Source organism: Hemiscyllium ocellatum, chromosome 44, assembly GCF_020745735.1.
Source record: "Hemiscyllium ocellatum isolate sHemOce1 chromosome 44, sHemOce1.pat.X.cur, whole genome shotgun sequence".
Classification (NCBI taxonomy): Eukaryota; Metazoa; Chordata; class Chondrichthyes; order Orectolobiformes; family Hemiscylliidae; genus Hemiscyllium; species Hemiscyllium ocellatum.
In genome coordinates this window covers 8,665,177-8,679,596 of record NC_083444.1, presented here as the reverse complement: position 1 = coordinate 8,679,596, position 14,420 = coordinate 8,665,177, and the positions used below count along the sequence as shown (strand labels likewise).

Below are 14,420 nucleotides of genomic sequence, written 5' to 3'. Positions count from 1 at the left end.
GAGGTGACAAGGGGGAGGTAGTCGATGTGGTATATTTGGACTTTGTAAAACTCTTTCTGCAAGTCCTGCATAAGAGGTCATTGTGCAAGATTAAAGTGCATGGGATTGGGGGGAGTGTATTGAGATGGCTAGGAAATTGGTTGGCAGAGGGGAAACAGAGTAGGAATTAATGGGCCCTTTTCAAATCAGCAAGCAATAACTACTGGGATGCAACAGGGATCAGTGCTTGGACCCCAACTATTCACAATATATATCAATGATTTAGATGAGGGAACAAAGTGTTAACATCTCAAAGTTTGCAACTGATACCAAGCTGGGTGGGAGGGTAAACTGGGACGAGGATGGAGAGGTCCTCCAGCATGATCTGGACAGTTTGAGTGAGTTGCAAACCAATAGCAGATGCAGTATAATTTGGATAGGTGTAAGGCTATTCACTTTGGAAGCAAAAACAAGGAGGTGGATGACTACCTGAATGGCTGTATATTGGGAGAGGGAAGTGTGCAGTGGGACCTGGGTGTCCTTGTGCACCAGTCGCAGAAGGGTGAGCATGCAGGAGCAGCAGGTGGTAAAGGAGGCAAATGGGATGTAGGCCTTCACTGAGAGACAAAAACGTGTTGCTGGAAAAGCGCAGCATGTCAGGCAGCATCAAATGCTGTCTGACCTGCTACGCTTTTCCAGGATGCTGCCTGACCTGCTGCGCTTTTCCAACAACACACTTTCAGCTCTGATCTCCAGCATCTGCAGTCCTCACTTTCTCCTTTACTGAGAGACGTTGAGTACAGAAGCAGGGATGTATTGCAGTTATACAGAGCATTGGTAAGGACACACCTAGAATATTGAGAGCAGTTTTGGTCTCCTTCCCTGGGGAAGGATGCTCTTGCTCCCGAGGGAGTGCAGCGAGGGTTTACCAGGCTGATTCCAGGGGATGGCGGAACTGACGTATGAAGAAAGATGGACTAGGTTAGGATTATTTTCAATGGAGTTTAAATGAGCGAGGGGGAATCTCAGAGACTTATAAAATTCTAACAAGACTAGACAGGGTAGATTCACAAAGTATGGTGCTGGAAAAGCACAGCGGTCAGGCAGCATCCAAAGAGCAGAAGAGTCGACATTTCAAGCAAAAGCTCTTCATCAAAAGATGAAGAACTCCTCCTCCTTGGAACCTGCCTGACCGGCTGTGCTTTTCCAGCACCACACTTTTTAAACTCTGATCTCTAGCATCTGCAGCCCTCACTTTCTCCCTGGACAGGGCAGACACAGGGAGGAGGTTCCCGATGGTGGGTATGTCCAGAACCTGGAGGAGCCACAGCCTGAGGATTCAGGGTGAACCATTTAGGACAGAGGTGAGATGACATTGCCTCACCCACAGAGCGGGGAGCCTGTGGAATTCATTACCACAGGAAGGAGTTGATGCCAAAACATTGAATGTATTTGAGCGGCGACTGGGACAAAAGGTTATGGGGAGAAAGCAGAATTAGGCTTGAGTTGGATGATCAGCCACGATTGTGATGTATGGCGGAGCAGGCTCGATGGGCTGAATGGCCTCCCCTGCTCCTATCTTCTGTGCTTCTATGCTTAAACACCTGAAGCAGCAGCAATTGACATCACCAGGAAAAAAAGGGCTAGCATTTTCACAGATGGTTCAGGCAAGAAATGGAAGGAATTGGAGAAGACCATGACTACTTCAACTGGTGTCGCACATTCATTCAGCGACGGGAATAAATACTAGGGGATTGTGGGGGAGGAGGAGGAGGGGGAAATGATGTGTGTTGGTATGGTGCATGAGCACAGAAATGCTCGAGCAAGAGGTAGCGAATCTACAGAAGGTCCCACTGTGTTAATGCAGCGCTGAAGGAGCCTATTCAGCATGATCCCTTTTCTCTAATACCAACTCACGATAGCGTTCTGGGGACGAGGGTTCGATTCCTGTCATGGCAGACAGTGGAATTTGAATTCAATACAGAATCTGGAATTAAGAGTCTAATGATGATCCAATAATCCATTGTTGATTGTCAGAAAAGCCCACCTAAATGTCTCAGGGAAAGAAACTGCCACCCTTACCTGGCCTGGCCCACATGTGACTCTGGACCCACAGCAATGTGGATATCTCTGGGCAATTATCGCGAATTTAAAATAAGAGAGAGACCTAGGTAAATGTTCTGATGACCGAGGTCTGAATCCCTCCATGGCAGATGGTGGAATTTGCATTAAATAGAAATTTTGAATTCAACAAAGTCTAATGATGACCGCCAAACTATTGTCCACCATCAGAAAACCCCATCTGGTTCACTAATGTCCGTTCGGGAAGGAAATCTACCATCCTTACCTGGTCTGGCCCACGTGACTCCAAACCCCACAGCAATGTGGTTGACTCTCAACTGCTCCCTGGGCAATTAGGGATGGACAATATATGCTGGCTTCGCATTTATCACATGAATGGATTTTTTAAAAAAAATCTCCTGCATTTTCAAGATATTTCTGAACACCGTTTCTATCCAAATAACCATCCAATTGCCCCTCGGCTGCCCCCACCATATTTTAAAGGCAGTGCATCCCAGATCTGAACGATAAAAGGTGAAAAGGTGGTAGGGTTCATCCATCGGAGTTACCTTAATCTCAGAGGATGGAAATCGCAGGGATGTGCAGGCTGGACGGGTTAGCCATGGGGAGGGTAGGGTCAGGGCTAGGGGAGGGGTGGTGGGTCTGGGTGGGATGCAGTCAGGAGAGTCGGTGTGGACTCAATGGGCCGAACGGTCTGCTTCCACATTGCAGGGGATTCTATAATCCTACGACCACTCTCTCTGGTGAGACAGGAGTGGTGGTGGCTTAACCCGAGGAAGGTCGACGTGGGAGAAGCCTTTTTGGCACAAAACATACAGGCTTCACAAACCCAAAGGTGCCTCGGAAGGAGGGTTTCCCTTGCTTGCCTTTTTTGAAACAGCAACCTCCAGCCTGGAGAGCAGTCAGTGCCTTGGATCACCACCTGCCAAACAATGTTTCCCGTGACAGTGTAGCACCCAGAGGAATCAGTCTAGAACCTCGGGGTTCAGCTCTCTGGGAGTGGGGCTGGGATTTGCAAACCTCTGATCTAGAAAACCAGGAAGAGACAGAGGGCTTCCGGTTTGACGTTTCAATCGCTTTTGGCGTTTTCGAAAAAAAAAACACACCAACCTGCATTTTGAAACGGAACTATAATCTGATCTAGTGCTCCTCTGTGCAGCTTCCTGTCTGGCATCATCTCACAGTGGCAGGGTGAACATGTTGCTCAGGCCTCTGAGCTGCTGGGAGACAGAGTCAAGAAAAAGGAAGAGTGGGGCAAATTGCCTCGCAGTCAGCTCACGCAGGAGTCAGAAAAGTTCCGGTATCTCCTCAGGCAGAGCTCCATCAGCAACGACTTTTCCTGCACAGTTCAGTCAAGATAACACGCGAGTCGACGTCCCTCAGACACTGCTGTGCATCAGAGATGGATGGCATGTTTCAAAATCGGGTCCAGAGTTTGCACATTGCCAAATAGTGTAGCATCAAAAAAAAAAGACAGTACACGTGAGGCGGCCACTCAGCCCAGCTATGCTATACTGGTGCTTGAGCTTTGCATCAACCTCCACACAGCCCTACCTTTTCATCTCAGCCTGCACGCCTCCCGTTCTACCTTGCCTGCTTATCCCATCTGGCCCTGAAATGCATCTTTAGAATGCTGTGAACAGTAATGCAACGATATCTCAATATCATCAAATAGAACCACCACAGTGTGGGAGCAGGCCACTCGGCCCATTGGGTCCACACCGACCCTCTGAAGAGCATCTCACCCAAAACCCCTATGGCCATAACTCTGCTAATATGCAAAGCTAATCTGCCCTGACCTGTACATCCCTGGGCACTCCGGGGAAATTCAACGTGGCCAATCCACCCTAACCTGCACATCTTTGGACTGCGGAGAGGAAACCCACGCAGACACGGGGAGAACATGCAAACTCCATACAGAGAGTTGCCAGAGGCTGGAATCATATCCAGGCACCTGGCGCCGTGAGGCAGCAGTGCTAACCACAGAGTCACACCTCCCTCCCTCCCCCTCCCCCTCCCCCTCTCTCTCTCTCTCTCTCTCTCTCTTTCCACCCCCCCCCCCCCCCCCCCCCACCCCCCACCACAAGGATGCAGAGGTTATCCTGCAGTGATATAAAACCTTTATTAGACCCCCACTTGCAGTAGAGAGCAGATCTGGGCAGCACACCTTAGGAAGGATATATCTGGCCTTGGAAGGGTGGGGGAGGTGGACAATGTAGGTTTAAAAAGAATAATACTGGGACTTCAGAGGTTACTTTACGAGGAGACTTTACAAATTAGAATGGTTTTAGACCACACAACAGTTCTCAAATTTACGAGGTGAAGGGGGTGATCTGATTAAAGTCTTTACCAGGAGAAGACAGGGTAGATGAAAAGGAAGTCTCTGCTGGTTGCAGATTCCAGAACTAAGGGGCAGAGTCAGAGAACTAGGGCTCGGCTGTTCAGGAGAGACGTTAGGAAGCACTTTAACACAAAGGGTGGGAACTCCCTCCCACAAACGGCACTGTATGCTGGATCAAATGCTAATTTTAATTCTGAGCTAGGTAGGTTTTAGCGCAACTGAGGTATTAAGAGTAAGGCCACGATCTCATCGAGGGGCTGACTGGTCTCCTCCTTTGCTCCGGTTTTTCTATCAATACTACCCACTTCAACTACTCCAGGCGGGAGGGAGTTCCACATTACCATCACTCTTTGTTCTAACCAACAGGCTGAGCAGCAGGAATCACGTTTCAGCAGCCACTTTGGGTCATGTTTTTACACATCATCTGCACCTGAAAGAGTTAAACACTACTGGAACTTGAAGATTGTTAGAAGGGTTACGTTCTGTCTCCAGAATACCATTTGAGTCTAAGTAACATTCACGCTGCACAAATGCCAGGCAATGACCATCACCAATAGCAGACAATCTAACCGCTGCCTCATAATGTATTACTGAATCACTGAATTCCTCACTATCAATATCCTGGGGATTACCAGTGATGAGAAACCGAACCAGCCTCACTACATAAACACTAAATGGCTACAAAAGCTGGGAACATTGCGGTGAGTAATCCACCTCCCGACTCCCCAAAGCCTGTCCACCATCAACAAGGCACAACTCGGGAATGTGAGGGAATACTCCCCACTTGCCCTGGATGGGGGCGGCTCCAACAACACAAGAAACTCGACACCATCCAGGTCAAAGCAGTCCACGTTAATTACCACCAATGCTCAAAGGCGTATCATCTACAAGATGCACTGCGGAAACTCACCAAACCACCTCTGACAGCATCTTCCAAACCTTCCATCTGGAAGGATAAGGGCAGCAGACACATGGAAACACAACCCAAAAATATAAATCACGGTTTTATCAGTGTTGCTTGGTCAGAAGCCTGGAATCCTCTCTGTTACAGCGCTGTGTGGGTGTCCCCATACCACACAGAGTGCAGTGGCCCAAGGTGGTAGTTCACCACGACTCCACTGGGAAATCAGCCACGTGTTATGGACCAGACCAAACCCCCTCTCCAAACACATTTGGCAACACGGTGGCACAGTGGTTAGCACTGCTGTCTCACAGCGCCTGTGACCAGGGTTCAATTCCCGCCTCAGGCGACTGACTGTGTGGAGTTTGCACGTTCTCCCCGTGTCTGCGTGGGTTTCCTCCGGGTGCTCCGGTTTCCTCCCACAGTCCAAAGATGTGCGGGTCAGGTGAATTGGTCATGCTAAATTGCCCGTAGTGTTAGGTAAGGGGTAAATGTAAGGGTATGGGTGGGTTGCGCTTCGGCGGGTTGGTGTGGACTTGTTGGGCCGAAGTAAGTAATCTAAAACAACAGCGTACACCTTAGCTGTTTCTTATTCTAAATGCTAGTGCCAAGCATTGTGTTCCGAATGCAATTTCAATTGGGCCAACTTCCAGGCTTGAAGCAAAACACATTTTATTCAAACGCTAGTTAAAAGACAAACAAAAGAACAAACTTGGAATAACAACTCTATTGGAAAACTGACTGGAATAATAGATTATTTAAATATTAAACATCAACTGCTCCAACATAGTAACATCCCATAAACACACCCTTGGCAAATGCAAATTCAGTAAAATAAATTGCCTCACATCCAATTCTCCAGTCCAGGAAGGAAAAAAACATCAAGAGAAAACAGAGAGTAGCGAGGAGAGATGTGGCGCAGCTTCCAAACCCAAGACCCCAGCATATGCTACTGAAAAAGGTTCAACCAAGAATTCCTGGTTCTGTGGGGGTGCGACCCCACCCAGTCAGGCCATTTCTATTGTTTCAACCCTTTAGAAAAAACCAAGGCCTCACAAGCCGTCGACTCTAATGGATTCAAATAGATAGCTCAGTGCGTCGGACTTAAAACCTCTCTCCAGAGCAAACAGGACAGAATATACCTTACAAAGCAATAGTATTGTTACACAGACAGTAAATACTGGCCCAGCCCACGCCCAGCTGTATCTCATGAAACATTTGGGAGATCCTTGAACACCTCTGTATCTCTCATATCCAACATTCTATAACTGAACAACCAAAGCGCTCTGGGCTAGGGAATTCCCATGGGTCACATTTTCATCTCAATGTGAAATGACCGACCCCTCCACCCTAGGTATTCTTCACCAACAGCAGCGGGCACCGCCTCACGTTCCTCCAAATCCCAGAGGGCACAGCCCCATTCCACTCTGCCTGCCCGGGATGGTACTTCCCAGACTATTCCCCACCGTCAATTCAACTTTGCGATCTGCAAGTTGCCACGGACCCCCCTGTGCTAGCAGAGTGGGGAGGGTTTGGGGAGACGACAGCAGGGTAAATAGGGGCAGGGACTGGCAGCGGCCTCAGAGGTCAGGACCTCACGCCCCACTTCTGATCCCACTCGGGAATTTGATGGGGGGAAATGGCAATGGACTTTCCAATCAGTGATTGCAACCTTCCTTGGCCAAAGTACATTCTGTCTCAGTTAAAGGAGCCCAAACCTCTGCCCAATATCCAGATTTGGGCAGCTCAGTGGTCCACACTGGTGCCTTACAGCGCCGGGGAATTGGGTTCGATTCCACCCTCGGGCGACTGCTTACGTGGAGGGATCTTGTAGTTTGGGTTCACGGTTCTCCAGGTAAAAAGTGAGGTCTGCAGATGCTGGAGATCACAGCTGAAAATGTGTTGCTGGTTAAAGCACAACAGGTTAGGCAGCATCCAAGGAATAGGAAATTCGACGTTTCGGGCATAAGCCCTTCATCAGGAATGAGGAGAATGTGCCAAGCAGGCTAAGATAAAAGGTAGGGAGGAGGGACTTGGGGGAGGGGCGATGGAGATGTGATAGGTGGAAGGAGGTCAAGGTGAGGGTGATAGGCCGGAGTGGGGTGGGGGCGGAGAGGTCAGGAAGAAGATTGCAGGTTAGGAAGGCGGTGCTGAGTTGAGGGAACCGACTGAGACAAGGTGGGGGGAGGGGAAATGAGGAAACTGGAGAAATCTGAGTTCATCCCTTGTGGTTGGAGGGTTCCCAGGCGGAAGATGAGGCGCTCCTCCTCCAGCCATCGTGTTGTTATGTTCTGCCGGTGGAGGAGTCCAAGGACCTGCACGTCCTCGGTGGAGTGGGAGGGAGAGTTAAAGTGTTGAGCCACGGGGTGGTTGGATTGGTTGGTCCGGGTGTCCCAGAGGTGTTCTCTGAAGCGTTCCGCAAGTAAGCGGCCTGTCTCCCCAATATAGAGGAGGCCACATCGGGTGCAGCGGATGCAATAGATGATGTGTGTGGAGGTACAGGTGAACTTGTGGCGGATATGGAAGGATCCCTTGGGGCCTTGGAGGGAAGTGAGGGAGGAGGTGTGGGCGCAAGTTTTACATTTCCTGCGGTTGCAGGGGAAGGTGCCGGGAGTGGAGGTTGGGTTGGTGGGGGGTGCGGACCTGACGAGGGAGTCATGAAGGGAGTGGTCTTTGCGGAACGCTGATAGGGGAGGGGAGGGAAATATATCCCTGGTGGTGGGGTCCGTTTGGAGGTGGCGGAAATGACGGCGGATGATACGTTGTATACGGAGGTTGGTGGGGTGGTAGGTGAGAACCAGTGGGGTTCTCCAAGTGGGGTCACAGGTAGACAGGACAGTGAAGGCAGCTTTTGGCACACTGGCCTTCATCAGTCAGGGCGTTAGGTTGGGGAGCTATGTTGCAGTTATGCAGGATGTTGTTGAGGCTGGACTTTGACAGCAATAGGTTCAGTTTTGGTCACCTTGCTATAGAATGGATGTGATGAAACTGGAAAAAATGCAGAAGAAATTTACAAGTTGTTGCCAGGAGTTAATGGTCCGAGTTATAGGGAGAGGCTGGACAAGCTGAGACTTTTTTTTTAAAAAGAGCGCAGGAGACGGAGATGGAATCTTATAGAGGTGTTTAAGGTTATGACAGCCTTTTTCCCCCAGAGTTGGAGAATCAAGGAACAGAGGGCAGCAGTTTAAGGTTAAAGAGGAAAGAATAAAAGGGAACCCGAGGGGAAACTTTTTAAACAGAGGGTGGTACGCATGTGGAATGAGCCAGCTGAGGAGTGATTGAGGCGGGTACGTTAACAACATTTAAAGGTCATTTGGACTTGAAAGGATTAGAAGGGTATGGGCCAAGTGCACAGGGAAATGGGATGAGCATGAATGGTCATTTTGGTCAGCATGGACCAGTTTTGGCTGAAGGGCCAGTCTCCATGCTGTAGGACATCCCAGTGTCTGTGGGGGTTTCCTCTGGGTGCTCCAGTTTCCTCCCACACTCCAAAGATGTGTAGCTTAGGGTGGATTAGCCATGCTAAATTGCCCCAAGTGTGCAGACTAGGTGGGTCAGCCGTGGGAAATGCAGGGTTACAGGGAAAGGCTGGGTTAGGGTGGGACATGCTTTGGAGGGTCAGTGCAGACTCAGCGAGGCAAGTGGCCTCTACCTTCACTGTAAGGATTTCACGACCCTACCAATTCCCAACTGCAAGACTCAGCCTCATACCTCCTACTAGGAAACGCTCATACCCTCACCAACGAAGAGTTGTACGGAAACGGAGGAACAGGAAGAATGAGGATACGCGGGACGGGGCGAACACTCAGCTCATTGTGTTGTCGAGGTGTGGGCCCCGAGAGGAAAGATTGTGCCTCTGGACTGAGGCACAGCCACAGCATATTGCCAAAGCAACAAAAGCTCAGAGACAGAGCGCAGCCAGACAGGAATGATGCTGGATGAGAAACTGCCTTGGTTAGGATTACATCCGCAGGGAGTCCAGAAGAACGAGGTGGGCAGGGAGACGTCATAGACACCTACAAAGTTCTAAACAGGACGAAATGGGGTAGACACAGGAAGGATAGTCCTGATGACGGGAACCAGGAGAGGATGAGAAATGTCTTCACCCAGAGAGTGGGGAGCCTGGGGAATTATCCGCCACAGACCGTGGTTGAGGCCAGAATATTAGCCCCTAGCCAGATTGTTATCCAGTTCTTTGTCTGCCCAACCATTCTCCTCTCTCTTTGGCCTCCATTCCCACCTATCGTCTACTCCCTCCCCAACACTGCCCCCCCCACTCGACCTTCTGTAGATAAACAGATATTTTCCTGGCCACCGTCTGCTCTGAGGAAGAGTCACTTGACGCGAAATGTTAACTCTGATAAGAGACCTGCTTCGTCTTTCCAGCAACGTCTGTTTTTGTGGGCATGTACGCGGAGGCCAGAATATTGACTGTTTTCAAGAATGAAAGAGAAATGGATCTTCGAGCTAAAAGGGGTGAAAGCAGGAATGGGGGACAGAGTTGGATGATCTGTGTGGAGTTTGCACATTCTCCCCGTGTCTGCATGGGTTTCCTCCGGTTTCCTCCCACAGTCTAAAAATGTGAATTGGCCATACTAAAAATTGTCCATAGTGTTAGGTGAAGGGGTAAATGTAGGGGAATGGGTCGCTCTTTGGAGGGTCGGTGTGGACTTGTGGGGCCGAACGGCCTGTTTCCACCCTGTGACTAATCTAAAACCACAATCATATTGATCGCTGGCTCAGCCGTGAAGGGCCGAATGGCCTCTTCCTGCTCCTATTTTCTAGGTTTCTACAAAAACACTGGGACGTCACGTGCAGGCAGAGTTTCAGATAAGCCAAGACTTTTGTTTCAAATCAACAGGAGATGGCCACGTCTAATTTTCCCAGCCAGAGAGAAGCCCTGGAAGCCTTGGGCGTTTTTTTGTTGCGGCAAACATCATCTCAGCAGGGACTCCTTGGTTCAATCAATAAAAATAAACCGCAAAATTAGCTGTGCTTCACGAATCCGGCTTCACTTACAAGACTGTGCTCCAACTCAAGTTATCCAGCTCCTTAAAACAGAGGGGAACAGTTCAAGGGAGAAGCAACTGGGTAAGATGAACATCTAAACTCAAATCAAAAAGAGGAAACTGGGGGAAAAAAAACAGAAACAGATAATGCTGGAAAAACTCAGCAGGCTCTGGTAGCATCTGTGGAGAGAACGCAGACCTAACATTTCTGGGACCACTGACCCTCCCTCTGGACATTGGACTCAAAACTTTAACTGATTTCTCTCTATGGACGGTGCCGGACTCCCAGAGTTTCTCCAGCAATTTCTCTGGCGTCCAATATCCAGCATTTGCAATTCTTTCGGTTTTGAAAAGAGTTTGGGGTGAAGGGCAAGGGGGTGAGCTTAAAAACAGGAGAGGGGGATTTGGGCTGGAAGGGTTTGGGGGAGGTGGGGGGGAACATCTGGCCATTGAGATGTTGGACGAAGGAGAGACATGGGAGGTGGGTTTTTTTGGGGGGGGGGGGGTGGAAGTTGGAGATAATAAAAAGACGACAGCAGTCTTGTGGTGTTATCCTATAAGCGTAAGCAAGATGATAGCCCAGTTGGAGGGGATTCTCCAAAAACTGCGAGTCCAGATCAGTTATTTCAGATTAAGACAGGCACCAAACACACTACAGGATGGGACTAGCATTAGCAAGTTGCCCACACAGCTCAGAACTTGGATAGGGGGGCTCGGTGGCGTAACAGCAGGGACTGACACCTGGGAATAGCTTTGGATGAAAACAGAGGGAGCATCTATTGCATGGAAGTGGGAGGAGGGGGACAAGCCAACAGCCGAGATTCAAGAATTCCATACATTCCTGTCTCGATTTCCCGCTGCCTCAGGAAGGCTGCCAATATAATCAAAGACTCCTCCCACCCCAGGTTATACGTTCTTCACTCTGTTCCATCGGGCAGAAGTTTGAAAAGACGTACCAACAGATTCAAGAGCAGCTTCTTCCCCGTTGTGATCAGACTCAAACAGGCCTCTCATATGAGAGTTGATCTTTCACCTTCTCTTGCAACTGTAACACTATATTCTGCCTTCTGTTCCATTACCCTGAAGTATTTATGAAAGGCATAATCTGTCTGGTTAGCATGCAAAACAATACATTTCACTGCATCTCGGTCCATGTGACAGTCATAAATCAAATTCTGTGTTCCTTCCAAGAGAGTGGGACTTAATCTCGGACCTTCTGGCCCAGGGATAGGGACACTACCACTGGACCACACTAATACAACAGATAGCGTACACAGATCGAAGCACGTTAACAAACTTCCGAGTACGGTTTCTTCCGTTTGGAAAACCATCCACAGTCTCGCCTTGTGTAACAGGCAATTTGGACAGGTGCATGCCAAACCAACGAGTGTGGTCTGAAGAGGGTACATACAGGGGGGTGTCAGTGATACCCTTCACAAGAGAAGGGTGAGCCAGGGGACATTGCTTTAAGGTCAAGGGTTACCAATTTTTAAAAAAAGAGAGAGGCCAGTTTCTCTATCACTGGGAGAGAAAGTGCCACCCACAAGGCACAATTCCGGAGTGTGACGGAATACCCCTCACTTGCCCAGGATGGCGATAGCTCCAACAACATTCAAGAAGCTCGATACCATCCCAAAAGCAGCCCCTGCTTGATTGGCACCACATCTACTTCCTCTCCCACTGACGCTCAGCAGCAGCAGCAGCGCAGACTGTCTACAAGACGCGCAACAGAAATTCACCAAAGATCCTCAGGCAGCACCTTCCAAAAGCACAACCACTTCCATCTAGAAGGACCACAGCCCCTGCAAGTTCCCCTCCGAGCCCCTCGCCGCTCTAACTTGGAAATACATTTGCCGTTCCTTCAGTGTTGCTTGATCAGAATCCTGGAATTCCCTCTCTGAGGGCACGGTGTTGTGTCAACCTACAGTAGGTGGACTGCAGCAGTTCACTCCCAACCTACTCAAGGGGCAATAAATGCTGGGCCCAGCCAGCGATGCCCACATCCCACAAAATGAATTTTGTAAAGTCTGGAATTCTGAAATGGCAATGGAAGCAGACTCTTTGAATTACTGTGGTTTTTAAAAAAATGCAGGTAGATGGAATCCTGTTAAACGAGGTGGCAAACATTATTGGAGTAGGCGGTTGAGAGAGTTTGCGGTCGCAAAGTGATCAGCCACAATCATTCTGAATGGCAGGAGCAGCCCCAAGGGGCTAAATGGCCTTTTCACGCTCCATGTATACACGTGAGGTCATTTAATGTAGCAGAAACAATACCAAGTCACTTCATAGAGTTTTATCAAACATGAGCCGCTATGGTGTTAGGCTCATGGGCGGGATGGTGGTTCAGTGGTTAGCACTGCTGCCTCTCAGTGCCGAGGGCTGGGGTTCAATTCCACCCTCAGGCGACTACCTGTGTGGAGTTTGCCCGTTCTCCCCGTGTCTGTGTGGGTTTCCTCCCACAGCCCAAAGACGTGGGCCATGCTATATGGCTCAGAGTGCTCAGGGACGTGTAGGTTAGGGTGAATTGGCCATGCTATATTGCCCAGAGTGCTCAGGGACGTGTAGGTTAGGGTGAACTGGCCATGTTATATTGCCCAGAGTGCTCAGGGACGTGTAGATTAGGGTGAACTGGCCATGCTATATTGCCCAGAGTGCTCAGGGACGTGTAGGTTAGGGTGAATTGGCCATGCTATATTGCCCAGAGTGCTCAGGGATGTGTAGATTAGGGTGAACTGGCCATGCTATATTGCCCAGAGTGCTCAGGGACGTGTAGGTTAGGGTGAACTGGCCATGCTATATTGCCCAGGCTGCTCAGGGACGTGCAATAGTCAGGAGTAAATACAGGGTAGGGAAATGGGTCTATGTGGGTTACTCTTCAGAGGGTCAGTGTGGACAGGTTGGGCCAAAGGGCTTGTTTCCACACTGTAGGGATTCTAATTCCTTTTTCCAAGGAGACTATAACATGTCAGTCCATTTGGCCCATCACATCTACTCTGCCATTTGATCATGGCTGATATGTTTCCCTAACCCCATTTTCCACTTTAATCCCCTCAATAGTCAAAAAAACCTCTCCCTGTCTCAAAGACGCTCATGGTCTAGGCCTCCGCAGCCCTCTGTGGCAATGAGTTTCACCAGCTTCCGGCTGAAGAAAGTCCTCCCCGAGGGAATTCCAGAACTTGGGGCATTTCAGAAGACAGGGATGTCAAGGATGGAAGCTAGGGGTGCCCTGGGAGGCTGGAATTGGAGGGACGTGGAGATCAAGACTGCAACCGTCATGACAAAGGGTCGCACAGAGAAAGAGCAAGCATCTCTTTCAGACCCTCATTTGCGTATCTCCAGCTCACCTGAACTTTTTTTAAAAAAAAGTCAGGCCAGACAATAGAAACATTGTCCATGGCACAGTGGCTCAGCGGTTAGCACTGCTGCCTCACAGCGCCAGGGATCCAGGTTCAATTCCAGCCTCGGGCAACTGTCTGTGTGGAGTTTGCACATTCTCCCAGTGTCTGTGTGGGTTTCCTATGGGTGCTCCGGTTTCCTCCCACAGTCCAAAGATTAGGTGAATTGGCCATAGTGTACAGGGATGGGAAGGTTAGGTGCATTAGTCATGGGTAAATGTAATGTGATAGGGTAGGAGAATGGGTCACTCTTTGGAGGGTCAGTGTGGACTTGTTGGGCCGAAGGGCCTGTTTCCACACTGAAGGGATTCGAAGAAACAGCGACACTGCCTCCTTTACTTCAGGGGTGAGGTGCCTTAAGGGAGCGTGCAGAAGAACATTCCCTAGTAATAAGGACATGGAGAAGGTGAGTTCAAGAAAACATGCAATGGAGACTTTCAGCATAACTACCTGGTACCTGAGTAAAGCAAGAGAGAACTGTCCCAGTTGGTGAAAAGAAAAACAAGAGATGGGGGATATTATTTGCAACGGAAATGCTCCAAAATAAAAAAAACAAAAATGAAGAAAAATTGTTCGTAATCTTTAAAAAAAAGGGAAGAATAAAAACACACTCTGAAATGGGATACAGAACAAGCTGCCCAAGGAGTGGAGACAGATATGCTTGTGGTTTCGAGAGGGGTGAGAGGTGGAGGGAGGAAGAAGAAAAGCAAAAA

The 14,420-nt window shown here is 49.3% G+C and overlaps 1 protein-coding gene across 3 annotated transcripts in view; it reads right to left on the bottom strand.

Moving 5' to 3' along the window:
* The window catches only part of LOC132835353 (arrestin red cell), a 131,255-nt gene that overhangs the window by 79,167 nt on the left and 37,668 nt on the right, over nt 1-14,420 (bottom strand). The gene's annotated exons all lie outside the window — the stretch shown is intronic.